Source organism: Camelus bactrianus, chromosome 9 (genome assembly GCF_048773025.1).
Source record: "Camelus bactrianus isolate YW-2024 breed Bactrian camel chromosome 9, ASM4877302v1, whole genome shotgun sequence".
NCBI classification, from domain to species: Eukaryota; Metazoa; Chordata; class Mammalia; order Artiodactyla; family Camelidae; genus Camelus; species Camelus bactrianus.
In genome coordinates this window covers 1563567-1588710 of record NC_133547.1, presented here as the reverse complement: position 1 = coordinate 1588710, position 25144 = coordinate 1563567, and the positions used below count along the sequence as shown (strand labels likewise).

Sequence of the window (25144 nt, the reverse complement as noted above, 5' to 3'; positions counted from 1 at the left end):
TATCCCCCCCAAAATAAGGCAGTTGACACTTGTTGACAAAGACGGGGAGGAGTTGGAACCCGCATACAACCAGTCTCAAAAAAGGCAAATACTGTGTGACTCCACTTACACGGGGCCCCTAGAGTTGTTGGATTCATAGAGACTGAAAGTAGGATGGCGGTTGGCAGGGGCTGGGGGAGAGGTGGGTGGGGACTGTGTTTAATGGGGACAGAGTTGCACTTTTGCAAGATGGAAAGAGTCCTGGAGGTGGATGGTGGTGATGCTGCACAAGATTGCAAGTGTATTAAATACCACTGAACTGTATGCTTACAGATGATTAAGATGGTTAATTTTATGTTATGTGTATTTTAACATAATTTTTTAAAAGAGAGAAAAAAAGATGTCAGGCAAGGCGTCAGTCATCTGGAGGCGTGACTCGTGGGGAGATCCACTTCCAGTGGGGAGGGGCGCACCGCTCAAGTTCCTGGCAAGCGTGAATTTTTCAAGTGCTGCTGTTTTTAGGTCCCCCCCCCCCGGGATGTGGCACCTCCGCAGGGCTGCCTGAGTGTCCTTCCTTCGTGCCTCCTCCAGAGTGTCTGACCCTGAAAGAACAGGGCAGAAGCTGCAATGTCCTTTACAGTGGAGCTCCAGAAGTCCCACGCTGTCATCTCTGCAGTATGCCTGGTGGCACGGCCATCCTGCTCAAGGTGGGAGACCACCCCCCAAGGGGCTGAGGCTCTCTGAGCACCATCCCGGAGGCTGGGACAGCAGCCAGATGGGGGCCCGGCCCCACCCACACCTTGAGTGCAGCCTCATGAGGCCCCTAGCCGAGAACCAGTTGACCTATGGCCTGTAGAACTCTGAGGCAATGAACGGGTGTTGTTTCAAGCCACCAAACTTGCTCTTTGTCACAGGGCAAGGGAACAGGCCACAGGGTTATCATTGGGATGGACCCTGGAATTTAAACTAGACAAGAAGGGGCAGAAGTCAGGGATAGTAGACTGAATGTGCCAATAAGTCACAGCATCGAGTGTGTGTGTGTGTTTGTGTGTGTGTGGCGGAGCGGGGAAGGGACGGCCTGCAGGGACAGGGGCCACTGATGAGAACAAAGACTGCTATCGAGATTTCAGACACAATGCAATTTCTGATGATGACAAAGTCTAGGTAGGTAGGTACTGAAAGACAGATAGACAGACAAATATACCCAAACCTTCAGAGTAGTTATCCCTGTATTGCCTGATTATGGAGAATTTTTTTTAAACTTTTGTCAAGAAACTTCAACTATTTTCCGATTGACCAAATAATTCTGCTCCTGGGGATTGTCCCTAAGGAAGGAAGCAGCAAGACACAAAACAATTCGTGTACAAGAATTTTCATCCCATTTTTAAAAAACATATTTATGAAAAAAATGGAAACAAGCTGAAAGTCCAATTATTTCTGCGTAGCAAATGCATTTTGGTATGTCCACATGATGAATACGTAAGCTGTCGTTGCAAGTCATGTCTTTAAAAAAAGAAAAAAAATATTTGAGAGGAGCAGCAGGGCTGATAAGATAATGTTAAATGAAAAAAACAGAGCCTAAACTGCACAAAGGTAGGGAATTTTGTCTGTTCTGTTCACTCCTGTATCCCTGGAACCTACAACAATGCTTTGCATGTAATAGGCACTCAGTTAAAAATTGTCGGAGGAAGGAATGAATGAATGATGAGATGTCACAAGTTCATTAAAAGTGGTTTTCACAAGTGTATCTGCATTGGAAAAAAAGGGAGAAAATACTCTGCAAACATTTCCAGAATCCATCTCTGATCGGTTGCTTGTAGGTGATTTTAGGGTTTTTTTTTCCTTTAATATTTTGTTTTCTGTAATTTCTTAAGTAGCCACAATATTCCTTTTGGCGTGAGAAGGTTAAAACAATCTTTTCTAAAAGAGAGAAGGAGGGGACAGGCCAGCCCAGGTGACCTATTCCTTTCAAAGCCGCACAACTGTGGTGGATTAAGTCTGGGCCCTGGGGCCTCAGTTCTTCCTGCTGCTTCCTCCTCGAGCCCTCTCCACTCCCACAACTGTCATCTGATCCAGGGACACACCTGCAGGCAAGGGGAAACACGGGCTGGCCCCTCGCTGGGGAGATCCCTGCCCAGCAACTGCTAACCGTTTCCATGTAAATGTGGTGCCATTTTTAGGGAGGGAGACTGTTGTTCAGCCACGTGCTGCACCAGGTGGGAACCTGGGAGCCTCCCGTGGCTTCACCAGCCCCACATCTTGCACGTTAAGTCGTGTCCAACTGTCCCTCTAAAGGTCGAACCATCCCTCTTCCTCCTGAATCCTTGCCCACACCTTTGGTCTGGGTCTCCCTGTGTCTCCCTGGATTTTGCAAAGATCCCCAAGCCTATCTTCCCCTGTTCCACTCTGAGTGGCTTCAGATGCACCCTGTGCTTGCAGGGGTCTTCACCAGAGAAAAATCTAATGACAAACCCTCTCTGCTACAAACCTGCCAGCATCCCTCAGAATGAAGACCACTCCTCTTAGCGTCTACTGGAAATTCCAATAGGCCCAGCCTCTGCCCACCAACCCTGCTCTTCTCGCAGCCCCTCCCACTCGAGCAGTCTCCCTACTCTGATCCCCTGTGGACTGGGTGTCATACAGTAACTACATTTTGGGAGTTCCCGGCCGATGCTGGTGCACAGTGAGCCACAGAAGTAGGATTCCTCCCAGGACCTTCCTCAGCGCCAGACACGGTGCTGGAGCGAGAGTCGCGTGCAAGACAGACCGGGTGTCCCTCCGACATCCCCACTTCCGGGTCTACACTCAAAAGACTTGAAAGCCGGCTCTCAAGGAGATATTTGTATACCCACAGTCTTAACAATGTCATTCACAATAGCCAAGAGGTAGAAGCAACCCAAGTATCCACTCATGAATGAGTGGATAAACAAAATACAGTCAGTCCACACAGCAGGATATTATTCAGCCTTGAAAAGGAAGGAAATTCTGATACACCCCACAACACGGGTGAAAGTTATGCACATTCTGCTACGTGAAATAAGGCAGTCATAAAAAGACAAGTACCATACGATTCTGCTCACATGAGGTGCCCAGAGCAGCCAAATTCACGCAGCAAAAGGTAGAACGGCGGTTACCAGGAGCTGGGGTGGGGGGAGAGTGGGGAATTATTGCTTAATTGGTATAGAATTTCAGATCTGCAAGGTGAGAACGTTCTGGAGATCTGTTTCACAACAGTGTGAATGTACTTAACACTACTGAACTGTACACTTAAAACTGGGTAAGGTGGTAAATTCTATGTTGTGTGTGTGTGTGTGTGTGTGTGTGTGTGTGTGTTTTACGACAGTAACAAAAAATGAATGGAAATAAGAGAACAGGGTAACCGTCTGGTTCCTTGGGAATCTCTGCGTAGGAGAGGCTTCAGATGGTGGGGAGGAGGGATTTTGAAGCTGGTTTGTGTATCGTTTTATAAGTAACCCAGAGAAGACATCAGTTACCCCATCAAAGGATGGTTGTTAATTACGGAGGTGGGACCACCACAGGGTAGCAGACATTGCTGGCCGGTGTCAGGGGCTGTTCTAGCTGGAATTCTAGGAAGAGGTCCCTCTAGAGAAGCGACATGTAAGCTGAAGCCGACATGAGATGTCAGGTAAAGACCTGTGGGGCAAGCATCCTGAGAAGAGGAAGGGCAAGTGTGAGGACCCCGGAGAGAACAACGTTGAAGGGATGGGAAGGCTGGATAACACTCCAGTGTTTGGAAAAATCACATTTTTTTTGTTTGTCTGTTTATCCATGCAACGTTAGTGGACGCTTGGGTCCCTCTTAGCTACTGGGAATGACTCTGCCATGAACGCTGTGCAAGTATCTCTTTGTGACCCAGCTTCCAATTCTTTTGATAAACCCAGAAGCGGGCTGCTGGGTCACATGGTAGCTCTATTTTCAATTTCTGAGGACTCTCCATACTGTTTTCCATAGCAGTGGCACCATCTTATAATCCTCCTAGCAGTGTACAAGGGTTCCGATTTCTCCACATCGTTGGCCACACTTACTCTTTCCTTTTTCTGGTCATTATTATTATTTTTTTTTAATAACAGCCATCCTCATGGGTGGGAAGTGATACCTCATTGCGGTTTAGATTTGCATTCCTCTGCTGATTTCTCTGATGTTGAGCATCTCTCATGTACTTGCTGGCCGTGTGTTTATCTTCTTCGGAGAACTGTCTTTTGAAGTCCTTTCCCCATGTTAAAATTGGGCTTATTTTTTGCTGTTGTTGCATTTAGGCGTTCTCTATGTATTTCAAATATTAACCCCTTATCAGCTGTATCGTTTGCAAATATTTTCTCCCACTCCACAGGTTGCCCTTTGCCTTTGTGGACTGTTTCCTCTGACGCACAAAGTGTTTAAGTCAAGCTGTAGTCCTGCTCATCTGCCTCCGCTTTTGTTCCCCGTGTTTCTGGTGTCACGTCCGAGAAATCATTGCCTGTCTCCATTTGTTTACAGATGTGTCTTGACTTTGTCAGAGTCTCCCCTCCCTATGCCACCCCTTCCAGGAGAAAAGGAACATATCTTCGTAAGCTCCTGCAGCTCCCCAGAATTTAGCACAGTGCCCGGGCCGCGGGCTGGCAAAATGCTTGTTGGATGAGTGAATGCCCCATTGTTGGTGTCTGATAGGATTGTATTTATAGTTTACACCTGACTGTCACAGGCAGGGTCTATGAATTATTTCTGTTGGCACTGCAGAGGGAGAGCAGGGGCTTCCAGAGGGAACCCACCTGTCACTGTCCTATAATCTGGGATCTGAGGGACAGACTAGCTCCAAGTGCCCCGGAGGGTTCTGCCCCAGGGCTGGAACCTGGGCGCCTTCTTGTGATTTGCAGGGTAAATGAGATGAGACTCTTCTGTGCCACCTTCCCACCTGGGATTTGCAGGAAACTGAGGCCTCCTGAGGGCTTGGGGGAGGCCGAGGTTGAATGAAGCTCTCCCTGAATCCTTCTCACGGCAGCTGGAGATGTGCTTCCCTGGGCCACCTGCCCCAGGAGGAGAGGGAAGCAGAGGCAGGCCTCTGCCTCCCATCCTGGTCATGGAAACATTGTACAGGGCCCACACTTACTCCTTTCCTGAATGTGGAAACATTCAGAGGGTCAAGGCCTTCCCCGTCCCTGGGTATGGACAAGGTAAACATTTTCCTCCCCGTCCGCGCCCGACTGCATTCCTCAGACCTCACTGGGGTAGAAACCCTGTCCCTAGCTGTCAGGCAGGGGGCTCAGGCAACGCCCCTCGGCGGAGGTGGAAGAAGAGGGGAGGTAACAAGCCTTCTTCCTGGCCCCTCCAAGGGCCTCCAGCCCCAGCCGGAGGGATTAAGGACAGGAGGCGCCTGGCGTCCCTGAGTCTGGTGCAGCTGCCTGGGAGTGTCCCGGGAGAGACGGAGGGGCCAGAGGGCTGGAGGCTCCCAGAGGAATCGGGGACCTGAAGGTCATTAGAGCCGTGACCTTTAAATTAGGTCACCCGTAACCCCGCAGGCAGGCCCGCCCTCCAAGGCTGGGAAGAAGGGCCAAAGAAAGTGGACTGTTTAAGAGAAGCAATTTCCCAGAGAGGCGCCCCGAGGCTCTCCTTTCACTGTGGCCCTCCGACCACTTTGCAAATAAATAGCTCGCCTCTCCCCTCCCCACCCCAGTCCCGCCACAGAGCAGGGGCCTGGGGCTTAAGAAAACCCTTGGGACTCCCCCAAGCCAAGAGACCATTAGAAACACTGTTTAAAGCAGGAGGGAGTGAAAATGCCACAGTTTGCTTCTGATGGATGAAGGTCAAAGTAAAAAGAATATATTGGAAATGAGCGGTGTCTTCTATTTTTCTGGAGAGTTATCCGGACGCATAGGAGAAAGGCTTTCGTTAGCTTTTGCTGGAAGGTGGTTGCATATTGCAGCTCCGTCTTGCATATTCCAAATAAACAGTCAACTCACTGCTGATAATTTCCCTGCTATTTTATTCCTACCGAGCATTCTTTCGTGCGGTCTGCTGAAGTGGGGACCGTGTTACGGACTTCACTATCAGTGATGGGCAGTCTGCAATAAGATTATTACGTATCATTAGGGCTTATGATTATATAATTATATTTTAAGGTTACTATATTCATGTATAGTTATGTATATGATTATTATATATAATATTGTGCATTTAACTACATGTCTGTGTAAGATGATTATAATAGAATAATGATCATGTACAGTGAGAGGGACCTAGTAAGTAAGCCCCGGGCCTTCCTGATACCTCTTCTCTTGAATTTCATCGAAGAGCGTCTCATTCTTGCAACAAGTAACTTCGCCAAAGATAAGCACTGAAGTGAGCATTCCGCGGTGTGGTCTCACATAACCCCTGGGATGGGTACCTTCAGAGATCCTTTTCTTTCTTCCTTCCTTCTTTCCATCCTTCCTTCCCTCCCTCCCTCCCTCCCTCATTTCTTCCTTCTTCCCTCCCTTCCTTCTTTCCTTCCTTCGTTCCTTCCTTCTTTCTTTCCCTCTCCCCCTCCCTCATTTCTTCCTTCTTTCCTCCCTTCCTTCCTTCCTTTCTTTTTCGCTGTAGGGAGACGGAGTCACAAAGGGGAGAGGTAGTTTGTGCAACGTCTCGTCTCGTCTCTCCATGGTAGGGCCGGGCGGGCTGGGAGGGAGAACCCTGGTTGCGCCGCCGCCCGGCGCTGCCTCAGTCCCGGAGAGGCCTGCTAGCTGAAGCCCAGCGTTCAAGGCGGGGCGGTTTGGCGCTCCGCCCCGTGCAGGGACCGTCTTCTCCCATGCTGTTCCAGTCAAGAGGGAACTGCACACTCCCCCGCCACTGCCTTCATTCCTGCGTCCGGCGCGGGAGACCTGCACCTGCTGCTGTGTGTGAACCGCTGTGTTCCTCTCTGAGGCCGCCCTCTCTGCCTGCATCCCCTTATCCTCTCTGTTGAAGAGCATCCTTGTAGCATTCTCCTCCTCTCCTGCACCCCAAATTCCCTCCTGTCTTGAGGCAGCCCCAGCAGTCCACAGACGTGCTGTGATGCGCCCCATCCTGCAAAGTTCTCCTTGACCCTGACTCCCTGTTCAGCCGCTGCACCATTGTTCTTCTGCCCCTTAGAGCTGGCTCTGCCGTCCCTCTCCGCGGCCACATCACCCTCTCCCTCTCCAACCGTCCCAGCCAAGCCTTCACCTACACCGTCCCACCGAAAGACTGCCAGCCAATGACCTCCATGTTGACAAATCCATGCTGAGTCTCAGCTCTCAGAAGCACTTGACAATTCGTCACCCGCTCCTTCTCGGTAGAGTCCAGAGGCAACACTGGATTGGCCTCACCGGACCCTCATGAATTTCACCCCACCCCCGAGACGACACTGTAGTGCCCAGCCTCCAGCAGGGCACCCCACAGTCCTCGTCTCCTGGGACTCACTCCTTGTGGCCCTCCCTGGGTGGCGTGCCCATCCCGAACCAATCACCAAGGCCAGGAGGACACACTGCTCTCCCTGGCCGGACCTGGGTCCTCTGCTCTCTCCTGGGGTCAGCAAGGTGGGGACCGACCCCACCTCGTGAACCACATGGAGTGAAAGCGAGAGGCGGGGTTGCCTCGGAAGAGATGTGGTGAATGCTTGGCAGGCCAAGACCATGTGTGGGGCCGGATGCGTAGCAGCCGTTGTAGGAAAGCAGAGAATGCTCCTGTCGAGTTCAGATAGTGAAATGCACGTATCCGCTTAACTCGGACGCGCTGGGCAGTGGAGCAGCAAGTATCTCTGCCTGCCTCTTTCTGGTCAACATTCAGCAAGTGGGGCTGCTCATAGCCCACGCTTACGAGGGGCTGAGGCACGGTTTGTGAGCCTCGCCTGGGTTCCCCCCTTTTCCTCTCCTCAGTCCTCTGAGGTCATACTTTTATCATCACGCCTGCTTCATAGATGAAGAAACTGAGGCAGAGAGAAGTTAAGTAACTTGTTTACAGACATGCAGCCAGTAATTTAATGGAGCCAGGATTGGAACTGAGGCAGTGTGGCTCCAGACCCCATCGCTTGACCACCACGGGTTATGCGGTGTCTCTGGAGTTCAACTCGCTTTGAACGGAGCTTCTGTCCAGCACTCATCACAAGGCAGAGCTGGTTCCCTCAAAGAGCAGCAGTCTATGCATTACGATCAATCTGTTCAATCAATAGGTGAATGGATAAGGAAGGCGTGTGTGTGTGTGTGTGTGGTATTACTCAGCCATAAAAGAGAATGAAATTCTGCTGTTTGCAGCAACGTGGATGGACCTGGAGAATATTATGTTTAGTGAAGTAAGTCAGAGAGAGGCAGACGAATACTGTACGTTACCACTTACGTGTGGAATCTAAAAAGTGGAGCAAATGAAATGTATATAACAAAACAGAAACGGACTCACAGACGTAGAAAACAAACCAGTGGTCACTAGTGGGGGCGGGGGAGTGGGGAGGGCCGAGATGGAGGTAGGGTATCAAGAGACACAAACTACTGTGCATAAAATAGATAAGCAGCAAGACTAAATTGCACAGCACAGGGAGACAGCCACTATGTTTTAATACCTTTAAGTGGAATAACCTATAAAATTCAGAATTACCTTGCTGTGCACCTGAAACTAACGGAATATTGCAAATCAACTCCACTCCAGTAAAGTAATAAAGAACAATGTAAAGCGGGAGCGGCGGTGCGTAAAAAAAAAAAGAATCAATTTGTTACAGAAGCTTGAAGGGACGACAGTCTGACGGTGGTTCCGTCTGAGTGGTCCTGCGTGACCCTGCTGGCTGCAAGGGGAAGACACCCAGCTTAGTTCTCCTTAAGCCCCCACCCCGACCCCCCAGATGAGGGCTTTCCACCAGCACTGTGGCCACTCTGCAGAACGGCGGGGGCTCAGCTGCTCTTAGAGGGCTGCGAGTGACAGAAACACCTCAAACGAGTGTAGGCAAAGAGGCGAGATTTCTTGGCTCCGGTAACCAGACCTCAGGGAGGGGAGGTAGGGGTGTATCTGTCCCCGTCTACTACTTGGATCTGCGTGTTGGCGGCGTGCTGTCCCACAAGGCTTCCCCATGAGGTCACAACAGTGCTATTCCTAGGTCATCCATCTGCAAGGAGGAGTCTGGCTTCCCTTGTCCCCAGAAGAAGGTTTCTAGCCAGCCTGGCTTAGGCCACACGCTCACTCCATGGCCAGGGCACACAGGATATTGCAATAGGCCACCTTTGTGGAGGAGAGGCAGTCCCCAGATCAGGAGCAGAGTTAGAACCCCCAGAGGAGCAAGGAGTGCTCCCTAGGTCCAACCCTTAATACCCACCTTGGGCACCGGCTTTGTGGGATCTCAGTAACCGATGTGATGAGGTTACTCCTTCCAGGAACTTGCTGAAAAGAGATCAGGAGGAACGAGCATGGGGACTGAGAGTGGATCTGCACAAAGTCTAGGGATGAGGCGTCTAGGGCACTAGTTACTCTGACTGGAGTGTGGAGGTGGCAGTGGCGGGCTAGGTGAGGCACGACAGCAGAAGAAGACCACAGGGAGCCTCACGGGGCCTGCACTTGACCTTCCAGATGCTCAATATGGGGGCAGTGGATATAAGGTTTTGATCACTTTTTTTTACCAACAAAACACTTTTCCTTTTGGAAACCAACTCTCTAAGTGTATGGAGCTTATGCAGGTCTGGCCTCTCTCCTGGTCAACAGAAACTGTAACTGATGGACACATGACACAATCTAGGCCAATGAGGGACAGCCCTGGGAGTTTGGTGAACGCATTGAGGACTATTCCTGCTGGGGAAAGCAGAGCCTAGAGGTGGGGAGAGAGGCGCCTCTGATGAAAGTTATTGAGAACCTGGTCCACCTACACCTGAAGCCATACTCCCGGGCTTTTCAGTTCTAACTCAGTAACGACTCTTATTTTCATTCCTCTGTCTGTTTTTGCATTAGCAGTTAGTATCCGTCTCTTGTCATTGAAGAAATGTCTCTTAGCAGGAGAGGGACAAAGTTGGATTTCTGTTTCAGGAGGATGTCCTTCTGGAGATGGCAGCGTGGTAAGGAGACTGCAAGCCTGGAGAATTAATGGTGGGGTGGACTAGAGTTCTGTGTCTCGGGAGATGTATCCGGTGAGAGGCGGTAAATGGATGCAGAAGCGTGGAAAACATGGGAGAGCTGGAAGGTATGTTTACAGGGTAGTCTCGACGACGCATGGCCACTCTGGATATGGGGGATGGGGAAGAGGGAAGAGTCAGGGTGAATTTAAGGTTTTGAAACTGAGTGGTGACAAGCCCTTAGGGTAGGGGTTTTACCCATCGCACAGATTCCCAACGTAAGTGACAGGAAAATAAACTCAGATTGGCTTAAGTAAAATAAGTAGGAAGGTATCAGCTCAACATCTGCAAGGCTCGAAGCACTTCCAGGGATGGCTGGATCCAGCACTTCAGATGATGTCGCCAAGATGTGGCCTCTACGTCTCAGTCGGTGGGGTCTGCTCTCCTCTGATCTGGCTTCCTTCTGACATAGGCTCTCCCTCCAAGGTGGCGAAGATGGGTGCCAGCAGCTCCAGGCATGGGTCCTACCAGCTTAGCAACCCCGTGAAACACTGCCTCTGTCCATTAGCTCACTAAGTTCCAGGCCCGTCCCTGAGTCAATCCCTCAGGTGCTGATTGCCCAGACGTAGGACGCACACTCATTCCCGGATCAGGAAAGGATGTCCCGTCCAGACTGCAGGGGCTGGGAGTGGGGGCGGCTTGTCTCCCCAGGTAAATTAGAAAGCACTGGGACCAGAACAAGGAGAATGGATGTTGGCTGGGGAACCAGCAGGTGCTAACCCCAGTGAGTGAGGTAGTCCTCCGAGTTACGCGGCGGTGGTGTGGTGGTGGTGGTGGTGGTTTTTATTCAGGGATCTACAGAATGTGTGTTGGGGGGGGTTCAGGGAGGCATCTTCAGGAAGCCCAGTGGTACTGAAGGTCTGGGGCAGAGAGCAGGGTCAGGAGGCTGGATTTAACTGCTACTTTTCATGGAGGAGCTGGGGAAAGCCTCTTCAAGGAGATATTTAACCCGAGCCCCACGAGATGAGAAGGAGCCAGCCCTGACCCTGGGGGTGAGAGTCACCTTGGTGCGATCAAGGAACAGAAGGAAGACCAGTGAGGCCAGAGTGCGGTGGGCAGAGGGGACCCGGGGGCAGGACCCTGTGGGTCTGGCAAACTCCTCATTGAATACTTTATGGGGAGCCATGGCAAAGTTGTAAGCAGAATCAGTGGGGTGCACTGTTGCCAAGGAGGGCAGGCTCATAGTAAATATCCTGAAGAGATGTGAAGGAGGGAGAGAAACGGGGAATTTCGACACCACCTTCCCACCCCGTTGAGGCCATTTGCATGCGTTGAGTATTCAGCACAACCCGACCATGGCTGGTGTTACTGCCCTCAGTCTAGTGACAAGGAACCTGTGCTCGGAGGAGTTAAACCAGCACCCCTAAGCCCTGTGTCTGAGTAGAAAGACCCTCATCTGGAAGCCAGGTCCAGGAAGTGCCCAGTGGGTCATGAATCTCAAGGGTTCTACATAACCTACAAACAAGTTGGGTCCCGCTAAGCCCATTTTGCAAAGAAGGAAATTAAAGATGCTGGAAGTCCGATCACCTGGACAGAACGGCCTGGGCCCAGGATGCCCCTCAGCTCAAGCACCCCAAGAAGAAGGGGTTAAACCTTTCAGCCCATTTGTCCTTGGAACCTCAGCTTGCATCCCACCCCTGGAATTTCCCCTCTGAGCTACAAAGCCAGGCCGGCTGCCAAGTCCTATATACATTGCCGGGTAGCCAGGCAACGCAGTGCTCTTTCTGGGAAGGCTCACAATGTGGTCACTGTGCTGTCGACGCCAGGTTCCAGATGGAAGAAAGACTTTAATCCCCCAGCTTCACGGCTGTTTGGCACATTTCGCCCCTGAGATCGCACTCTGGCCAGTTCTCACCCCGACTCTCCAGCGCGGCCATTTTGTCACAGCCTGTTTCTGATGTTTAGAGCAGAGTCCTTTACAGGTTGGTCTGTGTAGATGGGATGCTGGAGGGAAGACCGGAGGGAAACAGAGAAAATTAGGGACAGCACCTCAGTGTTAAGATGAAGACGTGGGAGCAAAACGATAAACAGGGAAGTTTGAAGAGGCCCCACTTCTTGGGCAATTAGGGACTGCAAGTCAAAATAACGCAACGCCAGGTTTGCCTTCCAGACTAACCAAACATGAAAGCGCTGAGGAAGGCCGGGGCTGGGGAGGCTGAGCGTAAGTGTGTACTCTCACACTTGGCGGGGTCGGGGGCGAGGTTTCAAGGGCATGACCTCTTGGAAGGCGATTTTGTAGAACTTGTCCACGTTTTGAACAGGCATAACCCCTGACACAGAAAACGTATTTCCAGTAATTAACCCTAAAGAAGGACTCCCAGAAGTGCACATTCTAGCTGGGGATTGGAAAATATTGGCGATATTCTGTCAGTCCGTCGATACAGAAATGGTAAAACCAACAGTGTTGCGTCCGTACTCTGGAATCGTGAGCGGCCGTCCGGAAGGCTGATGCGGAGCTGTGTGTTTGGGGGTAGGAAGTTGCCTGGGACATGCCGTTGGGTCAGACCAGGGAGGGTACAGCTCAGTGGTAGGGTGCGTGCTTAGCATGCACGAGGTCCTGGGTTCAGTCCCCAGCCCCTCCACTAAAAAGAATAATAAATCAATAAACCGGATTGCCTCCCCTTCCCAAAAGAATTTAATTTTTAAAAAAAGAAGAAAAAAAATTTTTAAAGAGAAAAGAACATCAGTTTGGTAACACGATGTAGAGTCCGCACCTGGTCCTACTGAGAAGTGTGTGTGTGTGTGTGTCGTCATCTATATCTTCTTATGTTTCTGTCCACAAGGGAACTTTCTGGAAGGAAAAAACAAAACATTAGTAGCGGTTAGCACTGCAGGATGAAGAGCTGTCCAGGGAAGCCTGCTGGTTCAAAAAACCACGAAGGGCAGGTTGCCATTCAATGTGTAGAACATGGCTTCATCCCCATAGACAGGGAACTGCATGCGTGCACATGCGTGTGCGCACATGCATGCACGGACACATGCACACACAGATGCTTCTCTCGTACAAAAAAGAATTCGAGAAGGAAAAAGCAAGAAACCGTTAGTAGCGATTGGCCTGTGGACTTGGGGGAAACTTTCACAATTTTTCTTTCTGCATTTCTGATACAGCTTGAAGTTTCTCTAAGATCTCATACTGTATTTTTCACTTACTTTTTCGTGTGTGTTTTCCTGGGTTTTTGCCGGGGCTTAATTAGGGTTATTTATTTACCTGTTTATTTTTAACAGAGGTGCTGGAATTGAACCCATTCTAAGCACTCACTCAACCGCTGAAATATACTCTCCCCCCAAAGATTTATTTTGTTTGTTTGTTTTTAGGGGGGAGGCAATTGGGTTTATTTATTTATTTATTTATTTTTTAATTTTTTTCAAACCTTTTTTAATGAAGGTACTGGGGATTGAACCCAGGGCCTCGTGCCTGCTAAGCACTCGCTCTACCACTGAGCTACACCCTCCACCCGCATATTGTATGTTTAATTTTTAAAAATCTTTTAAAATATCTTTAAGGAATTTATAGCCATAACACCCTAAGTCTTTTTAGCAATCTTCTATAAGAATCTCCCTCTTTCTACACACACACACACCTATTATATTTATGTAAATTTATATATCATAATATACAATGAATAATAAATTTATAAAAACACGTTATCATATATAATAAAAATTATATATTATATGTGTGTGTACAGATATATCTCCCTGTACCTCTATCTGTGTACAGATACCGCTGTCGCAAACACGTGCGATGTCTGACAGATAGCTGTAGACGCACACGTGCAATGCTGGATAGACAGCTGTAGCTACAGAAAATGTGAATATATTTGAAGGCTCATTCCGTGCCGGGCTCCCTGTTGATGGGCCACCATGAGTACCAAAGAGGGGAGAATGGGTGGGTGATCACACCTGGAGGTTCAGGAACGCTCTGGGGAGCCACTGGCTGCCACAGCTACCCAGGAACCAGGGCTGTGTGGTTTAGGGGGTGCGGGCAGTGAGGACGGGGAGACAGACTATGTGTGAGGACACAGCTGTGAAGAGTTGAGGGGGGCGGGGGAAGGGGAGACATTCCAAGGTGACTCCGCTGCCTGCTGAGCAGGGGTGAAGAGGGAAGAGGAGGGACCGGAGATGTGGCTGAGATTGAGGTGATGGTGGCAGAGATGTCAGAGAGGCTGCCCTCTGGGTTGGGGGGAAGTGGGGGAGGGCCAAGGCTGACGTGGGGTCTGCCGAGCACCAGGGCAAGCAGGCTGAGTCAAGGAGGAAACAGCATGGCGGTTCCTCAGAAACCCAAACATGGATTTACCGGATGCACCCAGAGTTCTCCTTGTGGTATAGACTCGAAAGAATGGGAGGCAGGAAGTCAATGAGAAATGTGAGACCTGCCTGCACACCCATGTTCACGCAGCATTATTTGCAAGAGTCAAAAGGTGGGAGCAACCCAAGGGTTCACCGATGGACGAATGGATAAACAAGATGTGGTGTGTGCCTCCAACAGAAGATTGCTCAGCCTCAAACGGGAAGGCATTTTGACCCCTGTTACAACGTGGTTGATTCCTGAGGACACGATGCTGCGTGAAGTAAGCTGGTCACAAATGACTGATACTGTATGATTCCATTTACACGAGATGTCTGAAGTGGTCAGATTCAGAGACAGAAAGTAGGATGGTGGTTGCTGGCGGCTGAAAGGAGCGGGCGGTGGGGAGTTGTTGTCCCTCAAGTTTGGAGTTCCAGTTTATTCCATTTCTTTTTTTTTTTTTAGTACTATTTTATTTTTTAATTTTTTTACTGAGAGATGAAAAGAGTTCTGGAGATGGATGGTGGTGATGGTTGCAAAGTAATGTGAAATGTTCTGGATGCCACAGAACTGCACACTTAGAAATGGTGGAGATGGTGTGAGGGAGGGTGCAGCTCAAGGGTAGAGCACGTGCTTAGCATGCACGAGGTCCAGGGTTCAATCCCCACTACCCCCACTAAAAAATAATAAACAAACAAACAAATAAATAAACCTAATTACCTCCTCCCCCCCCCAAAAAAAATAAAAAAGAATAGTGAGGTTACTCCACGCAGGAACTAAAAATTCCAGGGGGCGGGAAGCCAGCAGCGGTCTCTGAGACCCTCCTCGGGCCCGAGGTCGGAGGAGAGGTGGTGGTGAGGTGCGGAGCTCCGCTGGGGAGACCACTCCAGGAGGTGTGGCCACCACATCTGTTAATCCCAAACTCCTAATTTATCCCTTCCCACCCCCTTCCCCTTCGGTCACCACTTGTTTTCTATGTTATTATAGAAATATTGGCTGAAAGTTATAAAATATTGGCCCTGTTCCCTGTGTTGTACAATATGTTCTTGTAGCTCCTTTTATACATAATTGTTTGTACCTCTTAGGCCCCTGCCCCTGTGTTGTCCCTCCCCGCTTCTCTCTCCCCACTGAATATCCATTTCTTCTCATTTCGGTATAGCATCCCGTTTTACGGACGCACCACAATTTGTTTATCCGTTGTTCATCTGTCGATGGACAATTGTTATTGCCAGATTCTGGCTATTCCAGATAAAGCTGCTCTGAACACTCATGTACAAGCCTTTGTGTGGACCTAATTGTCCTTTTCTCTTAAGCATCTGGGAGTGGCATGGCTGGCTCACGTGGTGTGTTTATGTCCTATTTTATGGTTCCAGGGACCCTGATTCAGTTTGGGTGGCAACATCCTAAATACGTTATAGTGTCAGTGTGTCCCAAATTGTGCATGCACTTGCTGGTTATCTGAAATCAGATGTCCCTGGTGTCGTGTCCTCTGGTTTTATTTTCCACATCTGGCAGTTCCTCTCTCACTCCTCTGAGGTCTCTGCTCAAACCCTGGTTGTCTCCCCTGCACCGTCCTGGGGCACCTTGTCCCCCTTGGTTTGTTTCATGCCCCTCTCACAGCTCAACATTGTAATTCCACTGGGTTGTTCATTTTCCCCGTCTCCCCCAACGACCGCATCAGCAGCACAAGGTGGGGGATTTCAACCAATTGTTCACTACTTTATCCACCCCACCGACCTCCAATACTCAGAACAGCATCTGGCACCTAGTCCACATCCAAAGACTGTCTTGAATCAGTCTCAGCCCAGCTTCCTTCTGCTACACCAAAGCCCACAGACCCTGCCGGTAGTTTTAAACTGAGAACAACTGAAATCTGCCAAGATCATGTGCACACACGTGTATCCAGGCAGCTGCGTCCAAGGACATGATTAACTGCTAAGCCCCCCGGATCCATGCATTTACCCGGTCAGCACATTCCCTTCCCGGGAAAGCGGCTAGCGGCCCGGTGGTGTTATGTAATCCTCACCACACCCCATGTGAAACAAGCCCTCGGTGATCATTTCAGTTTAGAGATGCGGGATTTGAAGCTCATAGCTGTTAAGGGCAGATCAAAGTTGGATGTGAGGCTGGCCTTGTTTTATGGAGTGGCTGGTAACCAGGACCCCAAACAGGGATCAAGAGAAGTCTGTTTGTGGGTGGAGTGCTAGAGGCAGTGACCTGAGTGTTAAGAGATCTGAGAAACCCGTTTGGGAGCTGGGCTTGAGAAGGGAGATCTGGGATAAAGTCGGGACACACTGGTGGTGGCTGGACTGTGGCCTGAGCTGAGTTATCTGGGAAGAAAGGTTAGTGCAGAAGGTGGATAAAAACTCGCACACCCTCCGTGCTTGAGGTCTGCTGGAAGCAATGTCAGTTCAGCCCTATGTCTCAACTGCACACGTGAGGTAAAGCTACCACGACGACCTCAATGAGTAAAGGCTTTCTTTTTCTTAACTCAGGATGGATTGTTATGACTCAGTAACTTTACCAATGACCCAGGTTCCTTTTCTCTTTCTTCCTCACCTCTCCTAGGGCCAGGCTGTCTTCCTCATGGTCTCAATATGGCTGCACTTCCAGGCATCACACCCACATTCCAGGCAGAAGGCAGGAAGGAAGGCCAAATGCCTCCTCCTCATAAAGCTCTGTTTTTCATTCGAGAATGAACACCAAGATGATCTTTGCCTGTGTCTCATTGGCCAGAAATGACTCACCAGCTCTATTCAGGCAGCTGCATGGGATTTCTGGGGAGGTGGGGATTTATAATTGAACACTTTGCTGTGCTGAACAAAATGAATTTGTTATTTAAGAAAAAAAAAAAAAGAGCAGAATGGACATGGAATAGGCAACCAGAGTGCCTGGCACAGTCAGTGATGAAGTGGGAAGAGAATTTAGAAAAGAGTGGGGTCACCAAAGCCAGGAGAGTTTCTAGAAGGAGGGCTGGGGCTTTTTCACCTTAGAAGTGAGGTCTGGAGGAGAGTCCAGAAGGGAATTAAAATACCTCTCTTATCCAAGGGGGAGGGTACAGCTCAATAGTCGAGTGTGTGCTTAGCGTGCACGCGGTCCTGGGTTCCATTCCCAATGCCTCTGTTTAAAGAAGTGAGCCTAATTTACCTGCCCCTGCAAACAAACAAACAAAAAGTACCTGTTTTTCATCAAATGCCTCTTATGGGCCTGACACTGTACCAAGCCCCCTTTCCTAAACCCTCACCACCAACCCCTGATGCGGGCATTCTCATCCACTTTTTACAGACGGAAGAGGGAAGTCTTCCAGGAGTTAGCCATCTCCTGTCACTGTTGCCATTTCTCGAAACCTTTAATTTATTTACTTGGATACATAGTAAACGTACTGGATACAAAGATCAGAAAAGTAGAAAAATGGATCCATGAAGGAGTGAATTTTCCTTCCCATCCCTGCGTCCCACCTGCCTAGTTCTCTGCCCAGAGACAGTCGCTGTTAACTACAGTCCTTGTTACTCACAGATTCCGTGTGTACCAGTCTGCCCACTCCCGAAAATGTTTTAACCCCCAGATCAACACTCCCCGAGTTTTCACTGGCGTCTGCGGAGCAGCAAAACATTTAAGTTAACTCTGCGTGAAGGTTTCCAGCTGAGGCTGAACAGAGTGATGAGGTCCCGCCTCCCTGTTGCAGCTTCCGTGCTGTGAACAGGTGTCCTTGCCGGCCAGCTCCGTCCATGGCAGGCCCCCGACCACCTCTGAGGGCCCCGACTCCCCACACCTCCCCTACACACTACGTGATCAAGGATTTTTCTGGTGAGTGGGAGACGGCACATGGAGGTGTCATTAGGGGTTCCTTCTACCGTAGCTGAAGCTGACCATCTTTTCACGTGTATAAGTGCCACTCGTGTTTCCTTTCTGTGGACGGTTGGTATTTCAATTTGCTCGAATGATTGGTTGTTTTTTCCTTATAAATCTTTTTTAAAAAATTTTTTGTGGGGGGAGGTAATTAGGTTTATTTGTTTTTACTTTATTTTTTAGTGGAGGTACTGGGGATTGGACGCAGGACCTCGTGCAGGCTAAGCGTGCACTCTACCACTGAGCTACATCCTCCTCCTGTGTTTTTTTTTCTTTTCTTTTCGAAGTAGAGTTGATTTACAACGTTGCATTAGTTTCAGGTGTACAGCAAAGTGATTCAGTTTTACACATATATATTCTTTTTCATATTCTTTTTCATTACAGGTTATTACAAGATATTAAATAGAGTTCCCAGTGCTGTACAGTAGAAACTTGTTGTTTATCTACTTTATATATAGTAGTGTATATCTGCTAATCCCAAACTCCTAATTTATCCCTCCCTGCCCCCTCACCCCTGCCCCACTGGTCGTTATCCGTCCGGCCATTTTGATTTAGACTCTAGGACAGCAGGAGCCACGCCTGGTGCGACTCACCGTGGCCCCCGACATCTGGCTCAGGGCTGGGTTGGTCGCATGGGGGAACCTCACAGCTGGTAAACTGCGGTGCTGGGAATTGGACCCAGTTTGCTTGACCCTCGGGATGACTGCCTTTGGTACCGTGAAGCCACTGCCGGTCACAAGGTGCTGGGCAGCTTCTCTCAAACCTCCCTTTGATGTCTCCCTGCCTTTACGTGGGTCGTTTCCCATCTCGTCAGCGACAAGACCACAGCTCTGAGAATAACACGGACTGTCAGCCCCAGTGTCATAGGGCTCCCAAGCAGAGGGGCATGGGTTTGAGCTAAGCAAAGGTAGATTCAAAAGTTGGTGCAAACGCGCAAGACAGTGTGATTGGATGTTTAACACATGGCCTCGTTTCCAGAAGCAAGTTCAACTCATCAACCTACCATGGGATTTTCCTCTAGGCTGAAAAGGCAGGTTTGATTCCAAAAAATATATACATTGCAGTGTAATTAAGCAAGGGAACTGTGTTCTCAGAGCCTCAGCACCATGTGGTCAGTATCTGGGAGACATTCACTTCCTGACGGTAAACAGATTTAAACACACCATCTGTTTTGCAGTTATTTCCCTGGACCTGTTTTTAGCCAGTTTCTCTAAGTTTCAGGTCCTGACAGCTTTGTTTTCTTTTTCTTTCTTCTTCTTTTTAAAAAGATATAAACCAGTATTTGCTTTTATTTTTTCATGTGCCAGTTTTGACTCTTTTTCAGTTAATGTATATGCCTTCATTTCTTCCATAAAGGTAAAAGCAATCCTTCTCTCTGGTTGTTTGTTTTGTCATCTTTCACAATGAAGAAGAACTTACAAAATTAGTACCTGGTTTTGTCCTTTAACTGGGAGCAGGTCACTTTTTTTTTTTTTTTCTTAAAAGAGAGATAGACAGAAAATAAAATTGGGAGGGGAGGGCATAGCTCCGTGGTAGTGCCTGTGCTTAGCATACACGAGGCCCTGGGTTCAATCCCCAGGACCTCCACTGGGACCTTAAAACTCTGGTAACTTTGGACAGTCCCACTTGTTTCTCCTTAGGACGCCGGAAGGTCCCTTTGGGCAGGTTCTCTGGGGACGGCCTTTACTGCGGCGTCTGTTGTTGGAGTCCGTAGTGCGTCGCCACAGTTTGACACTTCGCGGCAGCAAACAGCGAGGTGCTGGGCGACCCTCCTCATTCACACTGTGAGCTCTCGGGTGTGTGCTGACAACTCCCCAGTGAGGAAGGAATAAATCAGCTCAGTCCTGGGATACCGTTCAAAACAGCTTTACAAAACTCAGTAAGTTGGTTTTTTAAAAAGTTTCTCTTTTGTTGTTTTTATTTTTAATTATAGACGTATTAGGTGTTTTTTGTGTAGAGGAAATGAACCCCCTTTGAACGTCCCAAGTCAATGCTGCGAGGCTTCCTGTGTGTTTTTCTGTCTCTCTCTCTGCCTCTGCAGCTGCCTCCTGGCCCGCTGTGGTTTTTCTGATTATTTCCTTAAAACGGCTCCTAATCCTCTCTGCCTAACCTCTCCGTTTCCAACTTGGCACACCCCCTGCAGATCCTCCCTGGCTCCATCAGCCCGTGCAGTTTCACAGGGTACGAGGGGCAGGGTTCCATCAACCTCCTTCCTTTGCACTGTCAGACCTTTTTTATCAGGTGCCTACTCTGTTCCAAAGCCCATGCTTCCTAAACATCCAGACGGCCACATCCCCTGAGCGTCGGCCCCGACCCGCTGCATCAGGCCCACCCGCACTCACTCACTTGGAAACTTCTGCACAGTGGACTGGATCACGACCCGCATTGGCTTCTGATGTCCGTTAGAGCTCAGTGCCCCAGTCAAAACCTCTCATGAAACACTTCTTTGCGGAAGGCAAGCCCCCCCCCCCACATGAACCTACAGAAATGCCTGTTTGCCGAACGCCACTTCCCCAGGCGATCACATTTGTAAATCATCCTAACTTGGCGCTCTATCCCAGGGTTTTCCTTAAACAAGCCCATGTGAAACGTTTCCCTTGCTGGAGTCAATGTTGCTGACGTAACAGATATTTATGGGCGTTTACTGTATACCAGGTGCAGTTCTAGGTGGGGAGGTTAAAATAATGAGTAGGGGGGAGGGCAGAGCTCAGCGGCAGAGCACGTGCTTAAACCCACGAGGCCCTGCGTTCAACCCCCAGGACCTCCGTTAAAATAAATAAATGATAATAGCGCCTACACACACACACACACACACACACACACACACACACACACACACACACACACACACACACACACACTTCAAACAGCAGACATTTATTTCTCACAGTTGTGGAGGCTGGAAGTCCCAGATCAAGACGCCAGCAGATCGGGGCCTATGAGAATTCTCTGGCTAGCAGACTGCCTTACACGGCAGAGGGAAAGCACTGGTCTCTCTTCCTCTTCTTGTAAGGACACGAAGGCCCTCACCCTCTACTTACTTCCCAGAGGCCCCACCTCCAAACACCATCACACAAAGGGGTTAGGGCTTTGCATGAATTGGGGAGGTATGTGTGCTGGGGCACAAACACTGAGTCCACAACACAGGGCTGGTCAGGAGTTACGCTTCGGTTGTATCACTTTTGTGGCGTCTGTGACATCGTAAGCCGTGGTCAAGTTGGTTGTGGGAGCCTGGAGCTCAGAGGAGAGCTGGGATAAAGAGGCATGTCTGTATGTTAGCTTCCTAGTTCTGCCACAGTTACCACGAACTTGGTGGCTTGAAACAACAGCAGTCAGTTTTCTCGAGGTTCTGAGGCCAGAAGCCCCAAATCAAGGTGTTGGCAGGGGTTGGGTTCCTTCTGGGACTCTGTCTCATTCCTCTCTCCCAGCTTCTGGTGTTTGCCCTCAATCCTCCCTCTGTCCATCCTGGCTTGTAACTGCATCCCCACCCCTGCCTCCTCCATCACAATGTGTTCATCTCTACATGTCTCAGAGTTTCCTTCCCTTTCTGACAAGGACACCGGTTATCGGAGTCAGGGCCTACCCGACTCCAGGACCAGCTCATCCCAGCTAATCACGTCTGCAGAGATCCTGTGCCCAAATAAGGTCACGTTCTGAGGTTTCAGGATGGACATGCGTTTGCAGGGACACTGCTCAACCCAGGACAGTGACTGACCAGCACAGCCTTAATACTGGAAATGACTGGACTGGAGAGATCACCCAGGGAGTGACCATAGGTAGAGAAAAGAGTTGGAGATGAGCCCCATGGCCTCTGAACAGGTTGAGGGGGTGAAAAGGAGGCTGGCGGGTGAAGAAACCAGGGCACCGGTGCTCCTTGATGCAGCAGGAGAGCCGGAGAGGGCAGGCAGGGAAACCCAGGAGGGTGGATCCACATGATCACGCACAGTCAAGAGATCGAATCAGATAGAGTCTGAGAACAAACATTGGTTTTGTTCAAAACGGAGGATCCTGGTGAATTTGATGAGAGTGGGTTGGCGTGAGTCGTGGGAAAGAACCTCATACCTGTGGGTTCAGAACAGAAAGGACCAGGAGGATGTGGGGGCAGGAGTGGAAAGATGCTTTAGATGGATGTGTTTTGCTCATAAAGGGGCAGAGAGGTGAGGCAGTGGCTAGAGAGGAACTCGGTCTGGAAAGCATTTGTTTTTTTAAGACGGGAGCTTTCACGGCACATCTGAATGCGGGTGAGAATGACCTAGAGCAGAGGAGGCAAGGGCACGGTTGATCCAGGAGAGGGAAGACGTGGAAGCCAGACAGACCCCGAGCTGGTGACAAGTGAAGGATGAAACATGGGGGGGGGGGGTGGCAGGAGCTGGAAAGGGAGTTTGCCAAACAGACGGTCTGCAGAGTTATGCATTCACTGTCAGCTAAATTCTATTACATACTTACGAACCTGACCCCCAATCCAGCGACACGGCACGCGGTTAACGGACGTCAAGGGTAATTTTTATCCTCTTTGAAGTTTTGGTTTCGTTTCCGCTGAAACTAAATTTCGGTTTTTGTTTCGCTTTGGCAGGTTTACCTCAGCCTCGTAGCCTGAGTTGCACATCCAGCCCAGTCACCCAGCGCATGTGGGTGTGACTCTCGTTTTAGACAAGGAACATCCCTCAGGTGTTTAAAACATGCCAAAATGTTACGCGATTGTGCTGGGGGTGACATATCTGTATGTTCAGGGAAATTTCAAACAGCAAAGACAGTCACAAAAATATGTCAGGTGAGAGAAGCCTGTTCTACCGTTTATAACACCCTTGACCTTCCAGACCCACAGAATACTCATGGTTGAACCACCCAGAGATTCTCACTTTAGGTATAAAAACCCTCAGAGCACCCCAGACTTCAGTTTAGCCACGACGAAACAGCTGTAGCCGTGGAAATCTCAACTCACACCAAACTACCCTAAAACGAAACTAAGACCTCCGGTCGTTCAAACGTCACAGACGTTCCCTGAAGCTCCCTTCCAAGTGGGATTGCTGTAGCTGTCAGAAAGAGTCCAAAGAAACACTTTTTTTTGTTGTTGCTGGGTAGATAAAGCTGAGAAACTTGGCCATGTCAGGGAATCAGCCATGCAGCCAAAGGAAAAACAAAAAAAAAGTCACTTGGAGAACTGATTTTCAGTGAGTCTGAAAGCTGAGATCTGGTCATGTCTAAAAGTCACACGTAGCTGGGCTCTGGCTTCCTTATCATTGTCTTTAAAACGTCCAGATGCCTCTTCTTAAACATCCTTCTCTATGTGTGACGTATCTCACTGTAGAATAAGGAAAGACATTCCCATGGTTTGTAAGGAACGGAGACAGGATTTGAATTCAAGTTGTTTCGGAAAAAGCCGGTAGGCAACGAAACAGGGTATTTAGTATCAAAAAAAAAAAAAAGTTCCATTACCAGAGGCCGTCCCTGCCGTGGAATCCTGCCCCGGGCTAGAAGCAAGCTTCCATTCCAAATCACGCGCAGTGCTGGGAAGTCGGGCAAAGGGATGCTGTCCCTGAACGCACAGCCCTCCGCGTTCAGCAGTCGGTGTCCGTCTGTCTTTGCCCTGCAGTGAGCAGACTTAACCCAGCGTCGCTTCGCCCACAATAGCCGTGCCTCCTTTTTTCCTTTCAGTTTTTGCTTTGTAATTTTCATGTTCAGACAACCTTACCTTTTCTTTCTTTTTTTTTTTTTTTAAACAGAATCTGTATCTATCTTTATTTACTTGCAGGCTACCTTCGGTGGTTCTCAAATTAACTTGCAGACCTTTGTGTGTTCCGTGAAAGGAAAAGCTTCCTGTTTTGTTTCTTCTGATTTCGGTCACAAAGGATAAGAATGTCCTAAACAGGATTCAGTTTTATTCTTTAAAAAAATTTTTTGTGGGGGAGGTAATTAGGTTTTTATTTATTTATCTCTTAATAGAGGTACTGAAGATTGAACCCAAGACCTTACACATGTGAGGCAGACCCTCTACCACTGAGCTATACCCTCCCCCTTGATTTTATTCTTTAATAAGGAGGTGTTTCATCTTGCAGGGTAGACACCTGAAGAAAAGGCAACTAACACATAAGAGTTGGTAAATTTTGATTATTTTTTTCTTAGAATCTGATAAATAGAAAGCCATCTGATAACTCTAGTTGTGTTCCTCTGTTTAGGACTTCTTTTTAAAAATATTTATTTAATTTTTATTTGGTTTTTTTTGTTGTTGTTGTTATTGTTTTGGAGGGAGGTAATTAGGTTTATATATTTAACTATTTATTTTAATGAAGGTACTTGGGATTGAACCCAGGACCCCGTGCATGCTAAGTATGTGCTCTACCACCAAGCTATACCCTCCCCCTAGGGCTTCTAACAGTATATAGTCCCTTGATTTTTTTCCCTTTCATAACAATTCAAATACTTGGAGACCTATTTTTTGTATCAGGAAACAGAAAGAACTTTCAAGATTCCCCGTGTCTGTGCCATAGGGCCCCCTGTGAATTGTCCTAGCAAACTCCAAACGAGGTGACAGAGAAAGCACCAGAAGAAATTAGCTCAGCCTTTTTTATTCAAAGGCAATTGGTTCTATGTGCAAATACATTTATTCTAAACTTCTCTGTTTTTGCCTTTAACTCGGAATAAACATGAGCTTATTGTTACAGAACAACCAAATAACAATCTCTAAAGCCCGGGGGCGTCCCTGTCCCCACAACCACCCCTGACATAACGGTGCGGTAAATGCTTTGTCCTTCCTCCTTCTTCCTGTGGAATCACAAACCAGCCTCATTTTACCATCACTTTTATTCTAATTCTTTGCTTTCATCGCTAACACCTAATTTTATATCGATCAGAACTAATATGAATGGGGGGGGGTAAATAGTCAGTGTCAGCCCAGCATAAAAGTTTTCCATTTTAAATATCTCCTCCCAGTATTTAATTTGTATCTTCACAC

General features: G+C 48.8%; 1 long non-coding RNA gene across 1 annotated transcript; it reads right to left on the bottom strand.

The window, feature by feature from the left end:
- Window positions 1–21053: 21053 nt before the first annotated feature.
- On the bottom strand, window positions 21054–24270 carry LOC141578555 (uncharacterized). The gene is made up of 2 exons (XR_012508928.1): window positions 23629–24270; window positions 21054–23494 (listed from the first exon to the last, which is right to left on the bottom strand). It is a non-coding gene; the product is annotated as an uncharacterized LOC141578555 (long non-coding RNA).
- Between the last annotated feature and the right edge of the window lie 874 nt (window positions 24271–25144).